The 22,914-nt window shown below is 52.2% G+C and overlaps 1 protein-coding gene across 1 annotated transcript in view; it reads left to right on the top strand.

The window, feature by feature from the left end:
* Positions 1 to 10,971: 10,971 nt before the first annotated feature.
* NLGN2 (neuroligin 2) overlaps positions 10,972 to 22,914 on the top strand; it is a 61,561-nt gene continuing 49,618 nt past the window's right edge. The window contains 1 exon segment of the mRNA XM_087948090.1: positions 10,972 to 11,053. The gene's annotated coding sequence lies outside the window, so the exon portion shown is untranslated.

A 22,914-nucleotide genomic window follows, 5' to 3' on the forward strand; every position in this document is an offset into this window, starting at 1 on the left:
GCAGGTTTCACAACCCTAAGTTCTATGCCTGCAGTCAATTTGTTGTTTGTGTTGTACAGGTCACCTTCAAGGAGTGAGGGGAGCCGAATGTCAACTCATAAAATATTTCTATGCCCGTTTTTATAGTTCCCAACAGAAAAGGGGTGCTGGAGGAGTTTGAAAGAGTAGCGCAGCAGTTTGGAACCGAAAGTGCATTCCATTCATATCTTGCAAAGATTATAACGAAGCGTCTGGAGTTTATGCCGCACAAATCTCTAGTTGGAGAACGTGATTGTTGACTTGGCTACGGAGGTGTTTCGGTTGGAGAATATGAATTACGATGCACCCAGAGGAGTTGGGTGGGGGAGGGAAACCAGGGTCAAGGGTGACAGTGAATTACGTGTTTCAGAATCGGCTACATCCACATCACGCCGACATGTTCGCTTCTAATAAATTCGTTATAGGTTTCAAGTTTGGCTCGAGGCTCCTGATTTCACTAGGGCAATCGCTGGAATCCTGACAAAGCCACTTTCTCCCCATGGTTTTCACACACCTGTGGGCCAGGTAAGGGCTGCACAAACAGGCCCTGCCAGGTAGCAAGGAGCCTTCGTGCTTGCCCGCCGGGCAAGGTGCCTAGGTTGGAACCATGCCAGCTGAAGGAGGGGGGTCTTGGTTTGACGGCGGGGGGGAGGCAGCAGTGCAGGAAGAGAGGAAGGTAGGAGCTGGGTTGAAGAGGTGAGAAGAACCTGCTAATGGGATCGGCCCAGCTCCGGGCCTTGGGAAGGTGGGCAGGGAGGCGATTATCCAGGGCAAGGCAACGCTGGGGTGGGAAGGGAAGTGGGGAGGGGTCCTTGCTGTGGGGTGGGAGGGGCAGTAGATGGGGGGAGGAGCCCCAGAACAGGAGCTGGTGGTAACTCTTGGGTGTGACCCTGCCCCACCCTGGTACTCTTTGTAAGGCGAAGGCTGGGCCTCTCCTGGGAAGAGGAGGAGGAGGGGGGAGGAGGAGGAGGAAGAAGTGGAGGAGGAGGAGGGGGAGGAGGAGGAGGAAATGGAGGAGGAGGAGGGGGAGGAGGAGGAGGAGGAGGAGGAGGAGGAGGAAGAAGTGGAGGAGGAGGAGGGGGAGGAGGAGGAGGAGGAGGAGGAAATGGAGGAGGAGGAGGGGGAGGAGGAGGGAGGAGGAGGAGGAGGAGGAGGAGGAAGTGGAGGAGGAGGAGGGGAGGAGGAGGAGGAAATGGAGGAGGGGGAGGAGGAGGGGGGAGGAGGAGGAGGAGGAGGAGGAAGAAGTGGAGGAGGAGGAGGGGGGAGGAGGAGGAGGAGGAGGAGGAAATGGAGGAGGAGGGAGGGGGGAGGAGGAGGAGGAGGAGGAAGTGGAGGAGGAGGAGGGGGGGAGGAGGAGGAGGAGGAGGAGGAGGAGATGACGAAAAGAGGAGGGCCAGGAGGGAGGAGGGAGGAGAAGGAAGGGAGGAGAAAGAGGAAGGAGGGGAAGGAACAGGAGGAGGAGCAGGAGGCGAGGAAGAGGAGGAGGAGGAGAAAGAGGGGAAGGAACAGGAGGAGAGGAAGAGGAGTAGAAGGATGGGAAGAAGGGAGGAGAGGAAGGAGGAGTGGAGGAAGGGTCAGAAGGGAGGAGCAGGAGGAACAGGAAGAAAGGAAAGAAAGAAAGGAAGGAAGGAAGGAAGGAAGGAAAGAAGGAAGGAAGGAAGGAAGGAAGGAAGGAAGGAAGGAAGGAAGGAAAGAAAGAAAGGAAGGAAGGAAGGAAGGAAGGAAGGAAGGAAGGAAGGAAGGAAGGAAGGAAAGAAAAAAAGAAAGAAAAGAAAGAAAGAAAGAAAGGAAGGAAAGGAAGGAAGGAAGGAAGGAAGGAAAAGAAAGAAAGAAAGAAAGAAAGAAAGAAAGAAAGGAAGGAAGGAAGGAAGGAAGGAAAGGAAAGAAAGATCTTTTAAGGCCACCACCCACAGATGCTCACCCCTTCCACCACCACCCCATTTCCTCCCCCAGCTGTCTTGTGGAAGGCACAGAGAGAGTCCCAAGAGATGGAGTGTGTGTGTGTGTGTGTGTGTGTGTGTGTGTGTGTGTGAGCAAGCAAAGCAGAACAGAGCAGGAAGGAACCCCTGGAGTGTGAGAAGAGACACCAACTGAGCTGATTTTTTTTTTTTAAAAAGGTGTTTGTGTGTGTAGGTGTGTGTGTGTGTTTAAATAATAAATTTAAATAAGATTGCAGATGAAGGGGAGCCTGCAACTTTGCAATAAATTGCAAGCCCCAGAGGGCCTTTGTAAAGCATGGTGGGCACAGTGGGTGTGAGTGTTTGTGTGTATGAGTGTGTGTGTGTGTGCAATTTCCAAAGTGTCTCTCTCTCTCCCCCCTCTTCCCACCCCCTGCAAGGTAGGCCAGGTCTGGAAACACTAGGACTGTGAGGGCGAACCTTTTCGGCACCAAGGGCCCAAACCGGAACGCGTGTGCATGTGCGTGAAAACCGAAAAGCAGCTGGCCTGTGCACGCGTGTGCCTGGTTTTGGGCTGTTTTCGGGCTGGATTCAGGCCATTTTGGGACCGTTTTCCAGACTGTTTTCCAGGCCTTTGGGGGCCATTTTGGGGCCATTTCTCAGGCCGTTTTTGGACCGTTTTTCATGCTTGTTTTGCCCTGTTTTTCAGGCCATTTTGGGGCCATTTTCGGGGCCATTTTTGGACCGTTTTTCAGGCCATTTTAGGGCCATTTCCAGGCGTTTTGGGGGCTGTTTTTCAGGTCATTTGAGGGGCATTTTTGGGTCCTTTTCAGGTCTTTTTCGGGTCGTTTTTCAGGCCTTTGGGGCCATTTTTCGACTTTGGGGTCATTTTCCAGGTCTTTTCGGGCTGTTTTTCAGGCCTTTTTTGGGCGTTTTTCAGGCCATTTTCGGGTCATTTTTCAGGCCTTTTGGGACTGTTTTTCAGGCCTTTTTCAGGTCGCTTTTTCAGGCCTTTTTGGGCAATTTCCGGGTCTTTTTTGGGCTGTTTTTTCACACCTTTTGGGGCCATTTTTTGTGCCTTTTTCAGGCCATTTTCGGGCCTTTGGGGGCTGTTTTTCAGGTCGTTTTTGGGGCATTTGAGCCATTTCTCAGGCATTTTGGACCATTTTCAAGCCATTTTAGGGCCATTTTCAGGCGTTTTGGGGGCATCTGGGGACCATTTCTCAGGCCTTTTCGGGCCATTTTTCAGTACTTTTTCGGGTCCTTTTCAGGCCTTTTGGGGCCATGTTTCGGACCTTTGGGTCATTTTCCAGGTCTTTTTCGGGCTGTTTTTCAGGCCTTTTTCGGGCCGTTTTTCAGGCCATTTTGGGGTCATTTTTCAGCCCTTTTTGGGACTGTTTTTCAGGCCTTTTGGGGCTGTTTTTCAGGCCTTTTTGGACAATTTATCCGGTCTTTTTTGGACTGTTTTTTCACACCTTTTGGGGGCGTTTTTCTTGCCTTTTTTCGGGCCTTTTTTCAGGCCATTTTTCAGGCCTTTGGGGGGCTGTTTTTTGGGCCGTTTTCCAGGCCATTTTCTGGCCCCAAAAACGGGCTGAAAAACAGCCTGTTTGGGGGCGATTTTCGGGCCTTTTTCGGTGCTCCGGTGCCCTTCGTGACCAGCTGGCCGGGCGGCGCTTGTGTGCGTGCCAGGAACCAGAACACCAGAGTCTTTGGAGGTTTTCAAGAAGAGATTGGCCAACCGTTTGTCTGGAATGAACACAGGACCTGCTGCTTGAGCAAGGGGTTGGACTAGAAGATCTCAAAGGACCCTCCCAGCCCTTTTATTCTGCATTCTATCTTGGCCTACTTAGATCTCACACCCCAGCACCTGATGTCTACTTGAATTTCACCCGTTGAGCTAACTGTGTTCCAGGTAGTAAGCCATGATGGGTGGTTTAGAATCGCAGGTGGACAATGGCGGCCTATTAAACAAGCCACGATTCATCCAACCGGAGTATAACTTTAGATTACAAGCCCAATCTTCACCTGGGAGGCAGGTGGGCTTCCGTTCTTTCAGAAGACTGGAGGGCCACCCACCCCGACGCTTTGGAGACTACAACTCCCAGAATCCCCCCTGCTGCGTTCTGGAAGCAGAAGCCCCATACGGCGGGGGTACCAGGTCTGGGAGGGGGGGAAGCGATGCCAGATTTCTTACCAGAAGTGGCCCCTTCATCCAGCCGGGTGGATTTATATCAGAAATAGATAGAATACAGAATAACAGGGTTGGAAGGGGCCCTTGAGGTCTTCTAGTCCAACCCGCTGCTCAGGTTGCCCGGTTGGATGGGAAGAAGGTTAGGACCTGGATATAGTGGCAGCCGTACCCCACTTCCCTGGCCCCACTTGCCAGCCAACTGTCATTCTGCATCCAGTCAACCCCCTTGCCCCATACCGAAACCCGGTTTGCCAACCTAGGGAAGGGTCTAGATGCCCCTTTGGGAGCCGGGGCCCTCCTCAGTGGCTCCCTCCTGGTCAAGGAGGGTTACACACCTTTAGGGGGCCCCCACACAACACATGGGGGTCCAGAGGACTGCTCAATTGGTCTACCTCGCGCCCTCACCCACCCTTCTCCAGAGGCGCCCCCTCCTCAAGTGGTGTAGGGGTTCCTGCCTAGGCAGGGGGGTTGGACTAGATGACCTCCAAGGTCCCTTCCAACTCTGTTTATTCTATTCTATTCTATTCTATTCTATTCCTTATTCTATTCTATTCTATTCTATTCCTTATTCTATTCTATTCTATTCTATTCTATTCTCATTCCTCATTCTATTCTATTCTATTCTATTCTATTCTATCCTAAAGGAAGGAAGGAAACAAAAAGAAGAAAAAGGACGGAGGGACGGACAGACAGACTTATCTGAAATGGTCTGGGCTTTCCTGTCTAAGCAGGGGGTTGGACTAGATGACCTCCAAGGTCCCTTCCACCTCTCTTCTACTCTATTCCATTCTAATTCCTTCGGGGGCGCATCCAGAAGGGTCTCCCGGCCCTGCCAGTTGGTGGTGCTGCTCCTTTGCCCCCACCCTCAGCCTTGAGGGGGACCCTGCTACGTGGGGGGGGACGGACACCAGCCTGTGCGACTGATCTGCTTCCCTTAGCCTCGCACCCCACTCCTCAATCGCTCCACAGGGGTCTCCCCAGCCTTGAAGGGGAGGGGCGGGGGTCCGGGTTCTTCTTTCCTCTTCTTCGCCCCCACCCAACCTGTCTCCAGAGGCGGCCCTCCCTCCCTCCGCGCTAGGGCCGGGTCCCCCTCCCGCCCCTCCCCACAGCCCCTGACGCAGCCGCTGATGCGGGAGGTGGGCGAGGCAGGCGAGCGTAAGAAGCCTCGGCGGACGGGCGGGCTGGAGCAGCAGCCTCGGCGGGGGTCGTGGAGGGAGGGAGGGGGGTCCCCGCTGGTGCCTCCCGCTCCGATCCTCCGCGCGCGGCCCGCAATCCCCTTCCAACCCCCTTCCTCCCCCCATGGCCTTTCGACTAAGAGCCTCCTCCTCCTCCTCCTCCCCCGCCCCAGGATGCGGCCACCGCGCGTCGAGGGCGGCGGAGGCGGAGAGCCCCGCGCGGCGGCGGCAGCGGCGGCTGCTGCACCCCGAGACCCGGCCGGCGAGCGCGGAGCCCAGAGGCAGCCGCGGCGGCAGCGCGGCGCCTCCTCCTCCTCCTCCTCCTCCTCTTCTTCTTCTTCCTCCTCCTCCTCTCGCTGCTAAGGCCGGTAAGCCCCGAACGACCGGATGGAAGAATGGATGGAGGGATGGAAGGATGGAGGGAGGGAGGGAAGGATGCATGGATGGATGGAGGGAAAGATTTTATGGATTCGATTTGATTTGTCAATCGCTTGCAAGATAATAGGTAAAAGTATAAACGTAGTTATGAATACATGAAATAAGAAAATAAAAATAAAAAGAAACGATAGGACAGGGACGGCAGGCAGGAAGGATGGAGGGATGGATGGAGGGAAGGATGCATGGATAGATGGATGGAGGGAATGAGGGAGGGGTGGAGGGCCAAGAGACCCCGAGTCCCGGCCTTCCTTTCCCTGCGCTGGGTCCCCTCCCTCTCTGCTTATCTCTCCCCCCCAAACACCCCCTGCCCGCAAATCTGCATCTCTCCTGCTTCTCGTAGGCCGGAGCGCCCTCCCTCCTCCCCCCCCCTGGCCTGGAGCCATTTGGGGGAGGGAGGGGGACAGCAAGGCCCAAAAAGGGCTCCTTCCACGCGTGTCCCCCCCACACACAAAAATCCCAGGGTAGCCTTCCTGCCTCCCCTCATCCTTCTCCACCGAGAAAGGTCAGCTTCCCTTCTCTACGCGCCCCCCGCCCGCCACCCGCTTGGGCGTGGGGTGTCTTCTGAAGCCCACCCCACTTCTTTTCGCTCCTGCAAGGATGGCTCCCTCCTCCCTCCTCTTCGGATCTGTGTGTGTGTGTATGTGTGTCCTGACCATTTTGCTGCACCTGGAGGCTACAAGGGGCCCCTCTCCCATCTTTGGAGGGGGCTCCCTCCCCAACACCCACCCACATTGCAACCCCCTCGTCTCCCCCCACACACCCGGGTTCCCTGGAGGCTGAAACATGGTTTTGAGTCAGGTGCTGACACATACAAACAACCTGCCTGGCAGTCAGCGCCCCCCACAACTGCCCCCAATTCACTCCTGGGGGTTGGGGAGACACGACTAACTGGGGGGTGTAGGGGAAGAGCAGCTGCGATCAGAGGGGCAGGGAGGCCGAGGGAAGGGAGGCCGAGCAGAGCCGGAGGAGGGGAAGGGTTGGCTTGGGGTGGGGGGCAGTCAGGAAGGAAGGCCTGCTTGTGTGTGTGTGTGTGTGTGTGTGTGTGTTGGGGTCTTCTGGAGCCCCACCCTCAAAAGTGCAAGTGGGGGTTTGTGGGGATGCTACAAGAGGGGAGGAAGGGGAGAAATTCTGGAAACACCACCACCCTCCCTTCTCTAATTCCTGGAAAGATGGAGGCCGCAGGTGTGGGGAGGGAAGTTGGGGGTGGCAGTCAGAGGAAGAGAAGGGGTCTCTCTTCCGCCCCCCCTTCCCCTCCTGATGAGGCCACTGGGGAGGGGGCTCCCCTCTTTCCCAGGCCTAGGACAGTTCATTAGACTGAATTGGGTGCAAATCCTCTGGGCAAAAGAAAATAAATAAATAAAAGAGTTGGGAAGGGGCCTTATAGGTCATCTAGTCCAACCCCACTTGTAGGAGGGGGTGGGTTCTAGCTTGGGGAGGGGTGGGGAAGGATGGAGGGCTGCAGAAAGACCCAAGTGGGATGTGGAGGGGGGAAAAACCCCCCTCTCCCCTCCGCTTTCTATCTCAAACTCAACAGTCTTGGTTTGGTGAGGAGGGGCTGAGCTGCCCAGGAGATCTACAGAATAAAATAAAAAAAGTTTAAAAGGAACCTCAGAGGTCTTCTAGCCCACCCCCCTGCTCAAGCCGGACACCTTTATATGGCACTCCAGACAAATGGATGTCTACTCTCTTCTTGAAAGACCCCACTGATGGGAGCCCCTTCCTTGTCTGGGGGAGGGGGCTTCAGCGCCTTCGGCTTCTCTTCTTCCCTCCCTCCCCCTCCTCCTCTTCCAGGCCTCAAAAAGTCTAATGGGAGCACGTGTTCCAAAAGTGAGGCTTGCGAATAATAATAGAGAACCAGGTAACAGATAATCAGAGTCGGAAGGGACCTTATAGGTCATCTAGTCCAACCCCCCCACCCAAGCAGAGGACCCTACACCAATAGTAATAATAGTAATAATAATAGTAATAATAATAATAATAATAGTAATAATAATAATAGTAATAATAATAATAGTAATAATAATAATAAAATAATAATAATAATAAAATAATAATAATAATAATAATAATAATAATAATAATAATAATAATAATAATAATAATAATAATAATAATAATAATAGTAATGTGTTTGGCTAGTGGTTTGTGATATGAAACCCACCAGTTATCTTGTTTGCTGTGTACACTGTCATTTTTGTGTATATGATAATAATGATGTGAATCTCACCAAAGATGATGATGATGATGACTAATAATAATAATAATAATAATCATAATAATAATAATAATAATAATAATAATAATAATAATAATAATAATAATAATAATAATAATAATAATAAATAATCCTGGTTGGTTTATTTTGAAGCCCACTGCTTGTTTTGTGATACGAGTTGCAGGGTGTGGACTCCGAATTAGAAATGTAATCAATTAAAACGAATAAATGAAATAATAGGCACAGGTAAACAAAAGGGGACGGGGGTGTTTCAGTGTGTGGGTGGTTTTGGCGGGCCGGGTGGAGCCACCACCCTGCTGCCTCGGCATTTCTGGTTCCCGGCCATGTGCAATTTTGGGCCTGCTCCATGCGAGAGACCCCGGCCCTTCCCCCTACTAGGCCGAGGCCTCTCCAGTCAGCCTGGCTGGAGATACTGGGGGTTTTGGGTGGGGGGCAGTTTCTCATGAGGGGGGGAAACAGGTAGCGGAGGGGCTGAGACCCCCCCCTTCCCAGTTTGTACTCCTGTGGTTTGAACTGGGTTGGCTTTTAAGCCAAGGAAGCTTCGGTTCTCCCCCTCCTCCTCTCCCCCCACCCCGCCATTTTCCCTCGACCCCTCCCCCCACAGTCCATTGAACAAAATAAGGGGTGGGGGGCTGTTTGAGCATAGCCTAAGTAGTCATTTATAATCTCTCCCCCCAAATAACCCCCTTGAGACAGAGGGAAGAATTAATAACAGGGATTGGGGATTATTGGCAGGGTCTTATGGGCTGTGTAGTCGTCCCCCAGGCCTGCAGGAGGCCTGCCGCTTTTCCATGCAGGATGTTGTTTTTTGGGGGAGCTTAAAAAAGGGGAGGGGGATCCCAAAGCTTTGCAGCCCCAGATTCGAAGTCTGGGGAAGGGTCTTTATAAAAGTCCATCCTTTGGACCACCTCCAGGATTTATTTTTGGGGGAGGGGGTGTAGGGTCTTCCACTGGGGTGGGAGGTTGGACTAAATGACCTATAAGGTCCCTTCCAGCTCTGGCATTGTTTCTTTCTTTCTTTCTTCCTTTCTTTTTTTCATTCTTTCTTTCTTTCCTTCCTTCCTTTCTCTACCCCTTCCCTTTCTCTCCTTTCTTTCATGAATGGGGTAGGGTCTCCTGCTTGGACAGGGGGTTGGACTAGATGACCTATAAGGTCCCTTCCCAACTCTGGTATTCTGTTTTTTCTTACTTCTTTTTCTTTCTTTCCTTCTCCGTCCCTTCCCTTTCTCTCCTTCCTTTCAGAAATGGGGGTAGGGTCTCCTGCTTGGGGAGGGTTGGACTAGATGACCTATAAGGTCCCTTCCCAACTCTGCTTTCTTTCTTTCTTTCTTTCTTTCTTTCTTTCTTTCTTTCTTTCTTTCTTTCTTCCTTCCTTCCTTCCTTCCTTCCTTCCTCCCTCCCTCCCTCTCTCCCTCCCTTCCTTCCTTCCTTCCTTCCTTTCCTTTCTCTACCCCTTCCCTCTCTCTCCTTTCTTTCATGAATGGGGTAGGGTCTCCCCGCTTGGGCAGGGGTTGGACTAGATGACCTATAAGGTCCCTTCCCAACTCTGGTATTCTGTTTTTTCTTTCTTTTCTTTCTTTTTTCTTTCTTTCTTTCCTTCTCCGTCCTTTCCCTTTCTCTCCTTCCTTTCAGAAATGGGGTAGGGTCTCCTGCTTAGGGAGGGTTGGACTAGATGACCTATAAGGTCCCTTCCCAACTCTGGCATTCTTTCTTTCTTTCTTTCTTTCTTTCTTTCTTTCTTTCTTTCTTTCTTTCTTTCTTTCTTCTCTCTCTCCCTTCCTTCCTTCCTTCCTTCCTTCCGTCCTCCCTCCCTCCCTCCCTTCCTTCCTTCCTTCCTTCCTTCCTTTCTCTACCCCTTCCCTTTCTCTCCTTTCTTTCATGAATGGGGTAGGGTCTCCTGCTTGGACAGGGGGTTGGACTAGATGACCTATAAGGTCCCTTCCCAACTCTGGTATTCTGTTTTTCTTACTTCTTTTTCTTTCTTTCCTTCTCCGTCCCTTCCCTTTCTCTCCTTCCTTTCAGAAATGGGGGTAGGGTCTCCTGCTTGGGGAGGGTTGGACTAGATGACCTATAAGGTCCCTTCCCAACTCTGCTTTCTTTCTTTCTTTCTTTCTTTCTTTCTTTCTTTCTTTCTTTCTTTCTTTCTTTCTTTCTTTCTTTCTTCCTTCCTTCCTTCCTTCCTTCCTTCCTCCCTCCCTCCCTCCCTCCCTCCCTCCCTCCCTCCCTTCCTTCCTTCCTTCCTTCCTTCCTTTCTCTACCCCTTCCCTCTCTCTCCTTTCTTTCATGAATGGGGTAGGGTCTCCCGCTTGGGCAGGGGGTTGGACTAGATGACCTATCAGGTTCCTTCCCAACTCTGGTATTCTGTTTTTTCTTTCTTTTCTTTCTTTTTCTTTCTTTCTTTCCTTCTCCGTCCTTTCCCTTTCTCTCCTTCCTTTCAGAAATGGGGTAGGGTCTCCTGCTTAGGGAGGGTTGGACTAGATGACCTATAAGGTCCCTTCCCAACTCTGGCATTCTTTCTTTCTTTCTTTCTTTCTTTCTTTCTTTCTTTCTTTCTTTCTTTCTTTCTTTCTTTCTTTCTTTCTTTCTTCTCTCTCTCCCTTCCTTCCTTCCTTCCTTCCTTCCTTTCTCCATCCCTTCCCTTTCTCTCCTTTCTTTCAGAAATGGGGTAGGGTCTCCCGCTTGGGCCGGGGTGGTGTTGGTGGTGTTGGACTAGATGACCTTAAAGGTCCCTTCCCAACTCTGATTATCTGCTGTTGAAGAGAAGGTAAGGGGGCTTTGAGTTCTGGTCCAGAGGGGGGAGCGCTGTGCATGAGCAGCCCCCATGGCGGGGGGGGGGAAAAGAGAGGAACCCACCCCCCCTCCTCCCGTTATCTGCTTGTGTTTGGGACCGGAGGGGAGGGCTGGTCTCCCCCCCCCCTCCCTCCCCCAAAAGCCTGGCCCTTGACTGGCTGTTGCTAAGATAGCCGTCAGCTGGGAGGCGGCAGCAGCAGCAGCAGCAGCCGCGGAGGGAGGGGGGAAAGAAAGGAAGGGCGGAAGGCAGCCCCCTCCCCTCCCCTCCTCCCTCTCAGGTCCCGCTCGCTGTGGCACAGCTGGAGGGGTAAGGGGGTTGATGGAGATTGTGGGGAGGGGGCAAGGGGGGGCTACGCCTGGAAGAGAAAAGAGGGGGGTGTCTTTGTGCCAGGCACAACGATTCCTGCAGCGACCATCCCTGCTTCCCTCCCTCCCCCCACCCCACCCAAAGCGGGCCTGCGGGTCGGGGGAGCCAAAATTGGGGAGGGGGACTGAGCAGCCCCTCCCTCTCTCTCCCTCTCCCCATTTGCAAGCCTTGGGGAGGGGAGGGGGGGTTCCGCCCCAGGCTCTGAGGCGGGAAGAAGAGCGAAGAGAAGGGGGGCTGGTTCGGCTTTGCCCCCCCAAGCAGGGAGGAGGAGGAGGAGGACGGGGGAAATTCAGGGTCTTCCTCTCCCCCCTCCTCCCCCAATTTCCCCCTCCCCTTCCTCTCTTGTCGGCTCCATCATCCGCGTAGTAGCACCGGGTTGGGTGGGGAGGGGGCTGCTCTGGAGGAGGAGGAGGAGACGGGTCTGGGGGCGCCTCGTGGCTGCTTTCCCAAGGAGGGGGAGGGAGGGGGGTCGTCCGCGGGCCCTTGGAGGGGAGGGGGCCCGCTTGCCTTGGTTTTGACGTCCCTCCCTACGTGGCTACGTGTCGTCTGTGTGTGTGTGTGTGTGTGTGTGTGGATGTGTGTCTGCGTGCATGCGCGTGTGTGGATGTGTGGCGCGTGTTTGCGGCGCGAGTGTCCCTGCAGTGAGCTCGTGTGTGTGTGTGTGTGTGTCTGATCTCCAGCCCCTGAACCCCTAAAAACCCTGAAAAGGCGGCGGGTGGTGGTGGTGGGGCGACTCCTGGCTGCGACCCCTTCTCCTCCTCCCCCCGCTGCATCTGGGCAGTTGTGCGCGGCCCCCTCTTTCAACGCCTTCATTGGTGCCCCCCAAAAAAAACCCAGACCAGCCAATATAGTCTTTCTTCAAAGGCTTTTTCCAGTTCTCCTCCCCCCCTCCTTCTTGCCCTCTGGGGTGTGTGTGTGTGTGGGGGGGCGTCTTGTATTCCCCCACCCATCATCCCCAGTCTGGCTGGGGAGGAAGGTGGAGGAGGAAGAGCAGGGGAGGAGAGGCTCGGCCTGCCCATCTGGAGGGGGCACCAGGTTGGAGGAGGCATCCCGGGGGTCCCAAGGGGGGCTTTCTCTTCCCCAACCTGGTGCCTCCCCCCCCCTTTCTTGATGGTCTGGCCCTTTTGGGGGTTTGCCCTGCAGGCCTTCCTAGGCCAGCCCCCCCCTTTCCTCCTCCTCCTCCTCTTCCTCCTCTTTGTCCTTTTTCTCTTCTTCCTCCTCTATCTCCTCCTCCTCTTCCTGTTCCACTTCCACTTTCTCTTCCTCCTCCTCCTCCTCCTCTCCTCTTTTCTTCCTTTTCCTCCTCTCCCTCTTCTACTTCCACCTTCACTTTGTCCTCCTCTTCCTCTTCCCCACTTCCCCCTCTTCTTTTTCCTTTTCCCTCTTCCTTTCCCTGTTCCTCCTTCTCTTTGTATTCCTCTCCCTTTTTGTCCTCTTCCTGTTCCTCTCCTTCCTTTTTCTTCTGCTTCTTCTTCCTGTTCCACCTTCTCTTTGTCCTCCTCTACTTCCTCCTTCTCCTCCTCTTCTCCACTACCCCCTCTTCTTTTTCCTCTTTGTCATCTCCCTGTTCCTCTTCTCTTTTTCCTCCTCTTCCTGTTCCACTTCCACCTTCTTTTTGTCCTCCTCTTTTTCCTCTTCTCTTCCTCCGCCTTTTTCCACTGTCCTCTTCCCTTTCCTCCTTTACTACTTCTTCTTCTTCCTCTTCCTCCTCCTCTTCCTCTTCTTATTCCTCTCTTCTTCTCCTTCCTCCTCCTCCTCCTCTTCCTCTCCCTCCTCCTCCTTATTCTTCCTTTTCCTCCTCCTCCTCTTCTCCTCCTCCTCCTCCTTCTCCTCCATCTTTGTCTTCTTCTCCTCCTTCCTTCCTCCTCTCCTCCTCTTCTTCCTCTTCTCCTCCTCCTCCTCCTCCTCCTTCCTTTTCCTCCTCCTCCTCTTCTCCTCCTCCTCTCCTTCTTCTTCCCTTTCCTCTTCCTCCTCTTTTCCTCTTCCTCCTCCTCCTCCTCCTTCCTTTTCCTCCTCCTCCTCTTCAACTCCTCCTCCTCTTCCTCGTTCTTCTTCTTCCTCTCCCTCTTCTCCTCTTCTTCCTCCTCCTCTTCCTCCTCCTTCTTCCTTTTCCTCCTCCTCCTCCTCTCCTCCTCCTCCTCTTCTTTTTCCACTTCCTCCTCCTCTTCTTCTTCCTTTTCCTCCTCTTCTCCTCCTCCTTTTCTTCTTCCTCTTCCTCCTCCTCTCTTTCCTCCTCCTCTTCTTCCTCCCCCTCCTTCTTCTTCTTCCTTTTCCTCCTCCTCTTCCTTTTCTTCCTCCCCTCCTCCTACTCTCTTCTTCTTCTCCTTCTCCTTCCTTTTCCTTTTCCTGTTCCTGCTCTTCCTCCAGTTCTCCCCATCTTCCTCCTTCTCTCCATCTCCTCTCTCCAGGACTGTACCCCCCCTCCCCAACCCCCCTCAGTTACCTCCCAGTGACCCCAACCGGAGCCGTCTTGGGAGGGGCTCCTTCCCTTGGCAGCCCCCTCCCACCTGTTCCCCCAGCAGGCCCGAGAGGCTCAGGTGGAGGACGAGGAGGCATCCGGGCCTCTCTGGATGCCCACTCTGGCCCCGTGCCCGCTTCAGAGCCGGTGGCTGCCCAGCTCTGGCGGGCATCCAGGACGGCTCTTTCTATTGAAGCTCCTGCTTCCGCCTGGAGCCCCCTCCTCCCTCCTGGCCAGCTGCACGGAGAGGCAGCCAACCGCTGGAAACCCCCCTCCCCACAAGGCCCAGAGACGGAGGCAGGAAGACCCAGGGCTTGAGGGGGGGGGCGGCATACCCCTCATGCCCCTGTCAGAAATGGTGTAGGGTCTGGGCGGGGGAGAGGGTTGGACTGGATGACCTCCAGGGGTCCCTTCCAACTCTGTTATGATTCTGTTATTCAGAAATCGTGGGAGTTTCATCCCTGGAGGCTTTCAAGAAGAGTCTGGACTGCCCTTTGTCAGAAATGGTGCAGGATCTCCCGCTTGGGAGGAGGGGTTTGGACTAGATAACCTCCAAGGGTCCCTTCCAACTCTGTTATGATCCTGTCATTCAGAAATTGTGAGAGCTTCATCCCTGGAGGCTTTCAAGAAGAGGCCGGACCTCCATCTATCTGTCAGAAATGTTGTAGGGTCTCCTTCCTGGGTGGGGCGGGGAGGGGTTGGACTAGATGACCTTCAAGGTACCTTCCGACTCTGTTCATCTGTTAACGATGGATCTTGTGGTTGAAGGAGGTTGTGCGAGCGTCATCCCTGGAGCCTTTCAAGAAGAGACCAGACCGCCATCTGTCAGAAATGGTGTAGGGTCTCTCGCAGGGGAGGAGGAGGAGGGGTTGAACTAGATGACCTCCAAGGGTCCCTTCCAACTCTCTGTTACTGTTCCTTTCCCCTCGACAAAAGGATGGCTTGCCCTGGTTCACACAACCTTCCTTAAGCAGGTCAGGCCGCAGGAGACCCTACACCCGTTTCTAACGGGGGCACGAGGGGCACCTCCTTTCGTTGGTCACTCACTTAACGACAGAAAGGTTGCGGTTGTAAACCGAGGACGACAAACCCCCCCTTTTTTAAAAAAAAACAAAACTCGGGACTTGGTGCCCCAAATTTAATCAGCTATGCGAGAGTCAGAAGGAATCCTGGAGGTCAAAGAACGGGCGAGGGAGGGGGAAGGAACGGGGGGGACACGGGACTTCAACTCCCAGAATTCCCCAGCCAGCTGCGCCTGGGTTGTTCCTTTTTTTTTCTTCTTTTAATCATTCCCTGGAAGGGAAGAGAGAAGGGACAATAAGAGAGCAAAGCGGGCCACCGTGGGGACATCGCTCGTCTCCCATCGAAAGGAACGCCTCCGTGCCAAGGGATTCCCGGAGTTTGGACCTCTGCCCACCTTTACGGTCCGTCCCCCCGTCCCCCCGCCAGGTTGAAACAAAACAAGAGGATGAATGTCAGAACCGGCGGAGGGTCCGATGTCCCAAGCGATGATGTCATCATGGCTTACACACACACACACACACACACACGCGCGCGGCTTTTCCTCCTCCTTCCCAGTCTTTTGCAGAAACCAACTTTGCGGGCCGGGATCTGCCACCACACAACTCTACGGGGGTGTGCCTTGCGTGTGCATGGATGTGTGTGTGTGTGTGTTTGCACAGATGTTAAAGACCCTCATTCAGCCATGCTTGCTTGATTTTTTCCCCCCTCCTCCTCCTCCCTAGAGTGGAGCGATTGCAGAGGAAGGGATGACAAGGGAGTAAGGAGGCAGAGAGAGTTGAGGTCTTAGCGAAGCCGGCTGGAGGGAATTCTGGGAGTTGGAGTCCACAGGTCTTAAATCAGGGGGTCTCCAACCTTGGCAACTTTAAGACGGGTGGACTTCATCTCCCAGAATTCCCCATTCAATTAGCCTGGTTTGTTTTTTTCTCTCCTACTCCGTAGAGCAGAGATAGGGATTACAAGGGAGTAAGCAGGCATAGAGTTGAAGTGTAGCGAAGCCGGCTGGGGGAATTCTGGGAGTTGAAGTCCACAGGTCTTAAATCAGGGGGTCTCCAACCTTGGCATCTTTAAGACTTGTGGACTTCAAGTCCCAGAATTCCCCATTCAACCAGGCCTGATTTCCTCCCCCTCTCTCCGAATTCCTAGAGTGGAGAGATTGCAGAGGAAGCAGGCATAGAGAGTTGAAGTCTAGCAAAGCCGGCTGGGGGAATTCTGGGACTTGAAGTCCATACGTCTTAAAGTCGCTAAGGTTGAGGAAGGAGGTCTAAAGGAGCAATTGACCAGGGAAGAGAGCTGAAGGGACTTTGGAGGTCTTCTAGCCCACCCCCCACTCTCCCTGATCCAGCAGGAGAACCTAGCCCAGTGATTCCCAAACTTTTTCAGCCCCCCTCCCCTCCTCCCCTTGGTGCTACAAACTCATCCTCAATGCCCCACACCCAGGGTTGGGGTTCAAATTTATGTGGGTGTGGCCTAATTTGAGGGTGTGGCTTGCTGGTCACCTGACTGGGTGGGCGTGGCTTACTGGTCACGTGCCTGGGTGGGTGTGGCTTGCTGGTCACGTGACTGGGTGGGTGTGGCTTGCTGGTCACGTGGCTGGGTGGGCGTGGCTTACTGGTCACGTGACTGGGTGGCCGTGGTTTGGTGACTGGCAAACCAAATACAACTGGTCCTCACTTAATGGCCGGTTGCTTAGCAAGTGTTCTAATTTATGACTGGCCTTCCCCAGAACTACTTGACCTGTTTTTGGAGTTTTGACAGCCATGCACACACACACACACACACACACACACACACACACTCCCTTCCAACCCTGCTGGAGCAGGTCGTTGGACTAGAATCGGCAAAGCATCTCTGATTAGATTCTAGTAGTGGATAAAACCTAATCAGAGATGCTTTGCCAATTGTTGTTTATTTTTATTTCTTTATTTTATGTTGCTGAATTGCCATTGACATGGGTGTCCCTTCTTGTGCACAACCCAGAAGCTTTTGTGATTCTTTGCGGCAAAACTTACCGACCTCTGGCTTTGCTCTACTTTTTAAATGTGCCGCCACTGCCGCGTTCTAGGTGCCCAAGCAAGTCTGAGCGGAGCGGTGCACCAAGTCAATGGGGTGAGCCTGAGAGAGGGAAAGAGAGAGAGAGAAAACAAAGAGAGAGAGAGAGAGAGAAGGAAGAAAAGAGAAAAGGGGAAAAAAGAAAAAGGGACAAAGAAAGGGGGGATGGAGGGATGGAGAGGGAGAGAGAGAGAGGCCTGATGCATCAGATTGAAATGAGGCCTAGTTTAGACTGAGGCCCTTTTCCACCTTGAAACCTCTTTGGCTTCTATTAATTAAAGGTTTTGTGGACGAAACACGGTCAAGACTACCAGGAAGGTCTCACATTTAGTTGAGGCTTTAAACAGGATCCATTGGACCAGACCTCCACCCTAAAATATTACTTTTCCCCAAAGTATTACAGTGCCAATTCTGAAGAAGGCAAAACCAAAATGTACTGGTAAATTACAAGGAGAACACACACACACACACACACACACACACACACACACACACACACACACACACACTTCTAACCCTGCTGGAGCAGGTGATTGGACTAGAATAGATATCTCGTTATCTTTCTCCTCCCTCCCTCCCTCCTTCTTTATTTCTTTTTCTTTCTGTCCCTTCCTTCCATCCCCCTTCTTTCTTTGTCCCTTTTTATTTATTTCCTTTTCTCTTTCTCTTCTTCCTTCTCTCTCTCTCTTCTCTCTCTCTCTTTCCCTCTCTCAGGCTCACCCCATTGACTTGGTGCACCGCTCCGCTCGGACTTGCTTGGGCAGGTGCCTCCGGTGCAGCGGGCTCAATGGGGGGGACCTGCGGGGCCTCGCCCCGAACGCGGCGGCCGCGGGGTGTTTGAGAAGGAAACCAAAGCCACTCTGGATTTGCTCTCCTTTCCCAACACTGAGTTCAGGGGAGAGGCCCGCAGGATCACCCCATTGAGCTCCTCTTACCAGAGTGTGCAAGTCAATGGAGTGATTCTGCGGGGCCTCGCCTCGAACGCGGCAGGGGCGGGATTTTTCTCACCCCTGAATTGTACCCTGCCGCTCACCTCCAGCGCTCCCCTGCCAGCCCCCTGGCCTCTCAATGCCCCCTAAGGCATCCCACTGCCCCCTGGGGGACTGTCCACTTTGGGAACCACTGACCTAGCCCATGTCAGGCAAGTGACTTGTCCAGTCTTCTTTAAAAAAAAAAAAACCAGGGATGGCAGTGCCCACTCGCCACAGAAATGAGTCTTGGGGACCCTGCAAGGCCTCCTGCTCCAAGAGGCTGCACCGACGCGACAAATCTCCCGAAGACTCATTTCTGGCGGAGTTTGGGGGAGAAAAAGAAAGAATTCTGCGGCTTCTGCTGCTTTCCTTGCATGAAGCCAAAAGTCTCTCTCTCTCTCTCTCTCTCTCTCTCTCTCTCTCTCTCTCTCTCTCCCCCACTGAGAACGGAGCCGGAGACGATCTCAAATAAAGAACGATCGATCGGTAGGAAAACAGGGTGAGGAATTTTCCTGCATACTTTTTTGGGAGGGATTTTCCCAGGGTCTCTGGTCCACGGGATTTAAAATGATGAGTTTGGTGGTCCCTTGAGGTCCAAAAGGTTGGCGACCCTTGGACTAGATGACCTTTGAGGTCCCTTCCAGCTCTGTTATTCTGTATTCTATTCTGTAGTCCGCATTCTAATCTTCTGAGCCTCCATCCAAGCGGGCCGGGGACCAACCAGCCAACCTGCCTGGGAGTCTTGGCCAGGACCTGGCACACTTGGCCAGCCGTGCGATGCCAACCCAGCCAGGACCCGGGTGCTGCTGCCAACAGAACTGTGTCGAGGAAGAGAAAAATTAGGATTTCTCAGCCATGGCAGAGCGCTGACTTTTTAAGAGGGTTCAAGGTGCTAGTCCACAGTGATCCCAGATCCAACTGCAGGGGCATCCCCCCCAACTTGCCACTTTTCATTGCGTTACAACGCCGCTGGGGGAAAAAGTGACTTACAACCGATCCTCGCGCTTACGACCATTGTAGCGTTTCCCCCTGTTCCCTGCAGTTGTGCAATCGCCACGCTTGGCGGACTGACTCGTATTTGTGGCGGCTGTGGTGAAACACGCCATGTCCCCCCCCTCCCCCGGATGCATTTAACAACTGTGCGACCCATTTAACACCTTGCAGCGGTTCAGAGGTGCGAAAACCATGATTTCGTTGTTGCAAAAATGCAAATTATACCCCACTAACCAAGGAGAGAAGCAACCTAGAACGAAGGAGCAATTTTCCTGGTGGTGAGAACAATTCACCCGTGGAACTGCTTGCCACCAGACGTTGAGTCTGCTCTATCATTGGAGGTTTCCAAGAAGGGATTGGACACCCGTTTGTCTGGAATGATGTAGGGGCTCCTGTTTAACCAGGGGTGGACTAGATGACCTCCAAGTTCCCTTCCAGCCTTATATTTCTATGATCTTGGGCAGAACTAGAAGGCCTCCAAGTACCCTTCCAGCCCTATGTTTCTATGATCTTGGCAGGGGGTTGGACTAGAAGACCTCCAAAGTTCCTTCCAGCCTTATATTTCTATGATCATGGGCAGGGAGTTGGACTAGAAGACCTCCAAGTACCCTTCCAGCCCTATGTTTCTAATGATCTTGGCAGGGGTTGGACTACAAGACCTCCAAAGTCCCTTCCAGCCCTATGTTTCTATGATCATGGGCAGGAGTTGGACTAGAAGACCTCCAAGTTCCCTTCCAGCCCTATGTTTCTATGATCTTGGGCAGGGAGTTGGACTAGAAGACCTCCAAGGTCCCTTCCAGCCCTGTGTTTCTATGATCATGGGCAGGGAGTTGGACTAGAAGACCTCCAAAGTCCCTTCCAGCCCTGTGTTTCTATGATCATGGGCAGGGAGTTGGACTAGAAGACCTCCAAAGTCCCTTCCAGCCCTATGTTTCTATGATCATGGGCAGGGAGTTGGACTAGAAGACCAAGGTCCCTTCCAGCCCTATGTTTCTATGATCATGGGCAAGGAGTTGGACTAGAAGACCTCCAAAGTCCCTTCCAGCCCTATGTTTCTATGATCATGGGCAGGGAGTTGGACTAGAAGACCAAGGTCCCTTCCAGCCCGATGTTTCTATGATCATGGGCAGGGAGTTGGACTAGAAGACCTCCAAGTTCCCTTCCAGCCCTATGTTTCTATGATCTTGGGCAGGGGGGTTGACTAGAAGACCTCCAAGGTCCCTTCCAACTCTAGTTATTCTGTATTATATTCTGTAGACTCCCTAGGTGTGTAATGATGCCACAGCTTAGCGGGAACCCCCCCCCACTCAAAAGTCCCTAATTAAGCCCCGGAACCTTTGTCAGTTGTGTTGTGTGTTGTTATGCAGAGATACAGAAGCTGGAAGGAAAACTTCTTTTTGCTGTTTGATTCTTAAGAACCAGGAAAAAAAATAAGGTTTTGATGGGATTAGGAAGAGTTAAGTTTTCAAACTTGGTCCCTTTAAGACAGGTGGACTTCAACTCCCAGAATTCCCCATTCAACCAGGCCTCCGTTTTTTTTTTCTTTCCCTCCCACTCCCTAGAGTGGGGAGATTGCAGAGAAAGGGATTACAAGAGAGTAAGCAGGCATAGACAGTTGGAGTCTTAGCGAAAGTGGCTGGGGAATTCTGGGAGTTGGAGTCCACCAGTCTTAAATCAGGGGGTCTCCAACCTTGGCCACTTTAGGACTTGTGGACTTCGACTCCCAGAATTCCCCATCTCAATTAGCATGTTTTTCCCCTCCTATTCCCTAGAGTGGGGAGATTGCAGAAGAAAGGGATTACAAGAGAGTAAGCAGGCATAGAGTTGGAGTCTAGCGAAGCTGGCTGGGGAATTCTGGGAGTTGGAGTCCTCCAGGCTTAAAGTTGCCAAGGTTGGAGACCCATGGTTTAGTTGACCTCAGCTTTGTAATAGATAAAACCATGCTTGGCGGCCTATGCCAGCCCAGCATGATGGTTTCTGGAGTGAACAACCACTCAGAGCAACGCGGAGTTATAGATTTCCCCTGGGTTTTCTTTTTTTCTTTTTTTTCGCATCAACCTCCCACAGCCGGGAAAAACGAAAGAATAAATCGCAAGGCAGATCTTTAACTTTCTGGCAGATCCGCCGTATCAAATATTGAGACAGGTTTTCTTCGTTGCGACCTGTCCCTTCTGAACGCTTACAGCCAATCCTCATTTTACAACCATTTTACAACTGTTCAGGATTAGGAAGAGTTAAGTTTTAAACCTTGGCAACTTTAGGACTACAGGACTCCAACTCTCAGAATTCCCCAGCCAGCTTCACTAGACTTCAATTCTATGCTTGCTTACTCTCTTGTAATCCCTTCCTCTGCAATCTCTCTAATCTAGGGAGTAGGAAGGAAAGGGGAAAAAAACCAGGCCTGGTTGAATGGGGAATTCTGGGAGTTGAAGTCCCTTAAAACAGCCATGTTTGAAAGACATCCATGTGGAATGAAGCGGTTTTCTTCCTTGGCATAAAAGCAAGGGTCTTTCAAACTTGGCAAGTTTAAGACTTGTGGACTTGAGCCTTGGTTAACCATGTTTGATGTATTTGAGCCTTGGATGACCATGATTGATATATGTGAGCCTTTGATGATCATGGTTGATGTGTGTGAGCTTTGGTTGACAATGGTTGATGTGTGTGAGCCTTGGATGACCATGGTTGATGTGTGTGAACCTTGGTTGAGCATAGTTGATGCTCAACTATGGATGAGCCTTGATTTGTTTGAGCCTTGGTTAACAATGGTTGATGTGTGTGAGCCTAGGATAATCATGGGTGATGTGTGTGAACCTTGGGTGAGCATAGTTGATGTGTTTGAGCCTTGGATGAGCCTTGATTTGTTTGAGCCTTGGTTAACCATAGTTGAAGTGTGTGAGCCTTGGATGACTGTGATTAATATGTGTGAGCCTTGGATGACCATGGTTGATGTCTGTGAGCTTTGGATGACAGTGGTTGACATGGGTGAGCTTTTGGTGACAGTGGTTGATGTTTATGAACTTAAGAAAGCCATGGTTTATGTGTGTGAGCCTTGGATAACCATGGTTGATGTTTTTGAGCCTTGGTTAACCATGGTTGATATATGTGAGCTTTGAATGAGCCTGTTTGATATGTGTGAGTCTTGAATGACCATGGTTGATTTATTTGAGCCTTGGATGATCATGTTTGATGTATGTGAAACTTGGATGACCATGGTTGATGTGTTGGAGACTTGGATGACCGTGATTGATTTGTTTGAGCCTTGGATGACCACGGTTGATGTGTTTGAGCCTTGGTTAACCATGGTTGATGTCTGTGAGCCTTGAATGAGCCTGATTGATGTGTGTGAGCCTCAAATAACCATGGTTGATGCACGTGAGCCTTGGATGACCATGATTGACGTGGGTAAGCTTCGGATGACCACGTTTGATGATTGTGTGAATCTTGCAAGACCACGGACGAAGTCTGTGTGAATCTTGAAAGACCATGAGTGACGCCTCAGTGAAACTTGGGTGGCCACGGAGGAAGTCTGGGTGAGTCTTGAAACCATACATGATTCTTGTGTGAACTACTGGATGAAACGTGTGTGAATCTTTGCAGGCCATGGACAATGCCTCTGCGAGTCTCGGAAGACCATGGCTGGTGTGTGTGTGTGTGTGTGTGTGTGTATGTATCTCCTCCATCCATGGTGTCTTCTTATTCTTCCTTCCTCCTTTCCATCTCTTCATTTTTCTCCATCCATCCATTAATCCAGAGGTTTCCAAACTTGGCTACTTTAAGACTTGTGGACATCAACTCCCAGAATTCCCCAGCCAGCTTCGCTAACACTTCAACTCTCTATGCCTGCTTAATCTAGGGAGTAGGAGGGGGGTGGGTGGGAAACAGGCATGGTTGAATGGGGAATTCTGGGAGTTGAAGTCCACCAAGTCTTAAAGTGGCCAAGGTTGGGGGAACCCTGGATTAATCCATCCGTTCCTCCCCTTGACTCTCCCCTCCCCATGAAGTCCCAGGTGTGGATTGCTGCCTTCCTCCTCGTCCCTCCCCCAATCCCTTCCCCAGTCTGTCCGGGCATTGTGGGGGAGAGTGTGGGGTTCTGCGCCCCCCCTCCCAGCCCCCTCTCTCTGGGCCTTTGGATTCTCCCAGACACAATTTGGTACTAATTACATGTTTCCTACTCCTAATTGCCACATTGTGAATGATCAACAAAATAACTCCAATTTTATTTAATTAAAGACCGGGGAGAATTTGGTACGGTGATGGTGGGGAGGTTAGAGAGAGAAGGCCACAGCCCGAGGAGGAGGAGGAGGAGG

This window comes from Notechis scutatus, chromosome Z (assembly GCF_049901735.1).
Source record: "Notechis scutatus isolate UNSWTSFEM ecotype Mainland chromosome Z, rNotScu1.2, whole genome shotgun sequence".
Lineage (NCBI taxonomy): Eukaryota > Metazoa > Chordata > Lepidosauria > Squamata > Elapidae > Notechis > Notechis scutatus.